General features: G+C 45.0%; 1 pseudogene; it reads right to left on the reverse strand.

Moving 5' to 3' along the window:
- Positions 1-465: 465 nt before the first annotated feature.
- Positions 466-1,802, reverse strand: LOC123289861 (small ribosomal subunit protein uS2-like; annotated as a pseudogene).
- Positions 1,803-3,977: the final 2,175 nt, after the last annotated feature.

Genomic DNA, 3,977 nt, shown 5'->3' on the forward strand with positions numbered 1-3,977 from the left:
CCTCACACGATAGCACACACATGGACATCTTTTTATGCCTATAACACCAAATCAATAGACTGTGCTACTAGATTAGTTTAATAAACATATAGGGTTTGCTGTGTGTCAGGTGCACCATCATTTAATCCTCATAACAAGCTAGCAGCAAATACTCTCTTTATTCCTCTTTTGTCAACCTTATTTCCATTTTCTGTTTAAGAGTTCGTGGAAGAACAGCTTAAAACCACTCAGTCGGGGCCGGCCTGGTGGCACAGCAGTTAAGTTTGCACGTATTGCTTTGGTGGCCTGGGGTTCACTGGTTCGGATCCCAGATGCGGACATGGCACCGCTTGGCAAGCCATGCTGTGGTAGGCATCCCACATATTAAAAAAAAAGAAAAGTGGAGGAAGATGGGCACAGATGTTAGCTCAGGGCCAGTCTTCCTCAGCAAAAAGGGGAGGATTGGCAGCAGATGTTAGCTCAGGGCTAATCTTCCTCAAAAAAAAAAAAAAACCACTCAGTGGTTGTTCTGATCCATTCATTGTCCCGAGCAGTGGGAGCAGCAGTCCAGTTGTCAGTGGCAAGCTGAGGGCACCAGTCTTTAGTGGGGAACTACTGGATAGGCCAAGAGGACACCTGTGCACCTGCAGACCAGTCCGCGACCTTGAGTTGAACAGCAGTAAATTCAGAAGCTAGAGTGGTCCATTCACCCTTAAATTCCTCCTTGGTCATAGCCTTTTCAGCAGTGGCCTGCTCTTCCTTTTCAGTCTCTTCAGGATCTCTGCACAAGTAGAGATCAAGCATGACCTCCCATGGGTGTTCACAGGAGATGGTACCCTACATGTGCAAAATTTCCCAGGCCAGTGTCCACCACATCAGACCCACGGAGTGGGCTCCCCTGCTGTGTGGTATAGCAATGTCCACACAGTGCAGAAGAGAGTCTGTGTTACACAGAGCGATGGTAGACACATTAGGACACCTACTGTGAGAGGCTGGTGATCAGTCCTGGGATCTGTAACCACTGAAGTCTCAGCTCCCAGAAGGCTGCCTGCATCTAGCTAATGAAGGTCCCGGGGGTGAAGCAGCCAGCAACAGGAGTGTCTCCAGTGGCAGTGACAAACTTCAGCACAGTTTGCTGCCAGTATTCCTGGACACTATGACACTGACATCAGCTGGGTTTTCAGTGGCAACAATGGCACAAGCTATCTGCAGAAGCTTCTCCCAGGTTCTCTTCCGATTTATGATGTAGATGCCGTCACTTTTCTTTTTGTACTGAACCATTTGGAAGTCAAGGTTGGTGCCATCTAAGTGGGTTCCTGCTGCAAGGAAGTTGAGGACACCCTCTTTCATTTACAGGACATCAAGGGCTCCGGATATTGTGAAAATTTCTCTTTAAGTTATGATGGGAACTCAAAACAACGTGGTGTGGGCCCCTCTCTGGGTAGTGCAGAAAGGCTCTTTATTCCTATTTAAAGTTTGAGTAAACAGAGGAGCAGAGATGTTTGTAACCCGACCAAGATCTCACAGCTAATAAGAGGCAGGACCGGACAAGCTCCAAACTGCTTTAATAGCCTGCCAGTCCTTCGGAAAGAAAAGAATGGGAGGATTTGGTGCTGGCAAATCCAAAAGTTTTAGGGCAGGTCAACAGGCTGGAAATTCAGGTTAATATTGCAGTCTTGAGTCTGAAAACTGCAGGGCAGGCCAGAAGGCTGGAAACTCAGGCAGAATTTCTATGTTGCAGTCTTGCGGAAAACTGCTCCTTCTTTGGGAAACCTGTCTTTGCTCTTAAGGTCTTCAACAGATTGGATGAGGCCCAGCCACATTGTGGAGAATAATCTGCTTTACTCAAAGTCTTCTGATTTAAACCTTTATCAGATCTAAAAAATACTTTCACAGCAATATCTAGACTAGTGTTTGGTCAAACAACTGAGCACCATAACCTACTCAAGTTGATACTTAAAAGTAATCATCACCCCAAGGAACAAGAAGAAAGCAAAAGTGTTATCCTCGGAGTCCACTGATTGCTCAAAGGGAACTTGGCCCTTTCAATTCCGGCAGGAAGGGTGTGCTATGCTCAATGTATCAAAAACAAGAATAAAGCAGTGGGAAAGACACGAGGAGGATTAACACAGAGAATAGAGGGAACGTGTCAAGGCCGAGCATGTTCCTCAGGAAGGTGGAGGGGAGTGATGCAAGTAATAACAGGCCAGGACACCACAGGAATGAGAACAATGGGATGGCTTCCTTCCTTGAAATCCATGCTTACAGATTAGATCTGACTTGTTTTAGATAAGTCTCCATGTTAACAGATAAGGTGTGCCACAGTCATGGAAATAATGGAATTTTCAAGAGCTCTGAAAACCTGCTTCCCACCTAAACTCTTCTCCTATCATCCAAAATGACTTTTAAGGGTATTCATTAATGGTAAGCACAGAAAAAGACACTCCAAACTCTTGCAAATGGTTCTATCTAGAGACAAGCATGTGGCGACTGAGCATAAGTTAACAAGCTTCCTTTGCAAGAGGAGTTTCCACTGCCTACAATCCCTTCTGGTGCTGTCTGCATCCTTGGCCTGGTTTCAGAGATTTTATGTTGTTGAGGTTTTTTGGTTTTGTTTAATATGTTTTCCCCCTAATAAAAAAGATTAGTGGCAAGAGGTTCTAAGCGCTGCAAGGAGAATACATTGTAGGATGTTATGTATTAAAAGCTGGCTGGGGATCCAGGTGTCAGCTTCTTCTTACAACTCAGCTCAGAGCTAGTTCCAACTCTCTTTGCTATGTTCAGACTGGCCTCTGGAGAGCATAGTGTCCATGTGTAGTGCTTTTGTGAAATTCTTGAATGGTACAAAAAAAACAAAACAGATAAAGGGAGATGACTCAGTTGTTCAGGAGAGAGATCATAGCTCCAAGATACATTCCAATTTCTCCTCCTTTGCTATCTGACCTTGGGCACTTAACTATTCTGTGCCTCAGTTTACCCACCAACTTGTTTTGCTTGCTCAGTGGTAATAACACTTGTCTGCCTTTTTCCTACCTAATAAGTAATAAATCAGGATGTGGGAACACTCTGTAATCTCAAAGTATATAAATCAAGCACAGCAAAATACAGAAACCATCAATATCATCACCTTAGGTCAAAAACAAGATTTAAATTCCAGACCCCAGTGATGAAAGGCTAGTGGGTGGAAATGCTGTCAGTTGGCCATAGCTCTTATCTCCATGTTCAACACGTTCGCCTTCAGATGAAGGAGTTTTTAGTGAAAGACGAACTCACAGTACAGTTGCATTGTTATAATAGCAGATTGACAAAAATGGAGACAGATGGCTGCTCAGTGGCAGGTTTTTAAAATGAATTTACTGTTTATAAAATGTGCTAGATTGATGGCATCAGTGACTGAGTCTGTCGCTTAAAGGGAGAGATCAAGAAGGACAAGGACAATGACCTGGGCAGCATCTCCTTAATTACCAGCCCGCCCCCTCCCCCGGCACCCCCCCCCCCCACCCCGCCAAATCTCAGGCAAGAGGCTTGGGCTAGCTGCCAAGTCTCCAAAAAGGGAAATGGTGTCTGGCCTTGTGGTGACACTCACTGTGGACAAGAGAACAGATTCAACCTGTTTATTCCTCACATTAGCAGAGAAAATCCCAGTGAGTTCCAGTTGTGTGAGGATAGGAGAAAGACTGGGGCTCTTCTCCTGGTTATTGTCTTGTGTTCATTGGGAAATAGCACGGGGGCAGGGCATGGTGAAGATAACACATTCCCCAAAATGAGAGCACCAACTGAACCGTTATGACCGTTACAGCATCATACTTAAAGAGACGGTGACTGTTCTCATCAAATCCCCTGAAGCTTGGCAAGCTCCGTCATTTCTTCCCATTCCATACAATCTTTAGTCAGCCCTCCCAGGCTGCAGTGAGCTTTATTATGCCCTTTTTTCATAATGTCACAGGATTTCTGCCAATCCCTAATGGCCTAATTCTGCTTTCTGAACCACTTTTTTG

Source organism: Equus asinus, chromosome 11 (genome assembly GCF_041296235.1).
Source record: "Equus asinus isolate D_3611 breed Donkey chromosome 11, EquAss-T2T_v2, whole genome shotgun sequence".
NCBI classification, from domain to species: domain Eukaryota; kingdom Metazoa; phylum Chordata; class Mammalia; order Perissodactyla; family Equidae; genus Equus; species Equus asinus.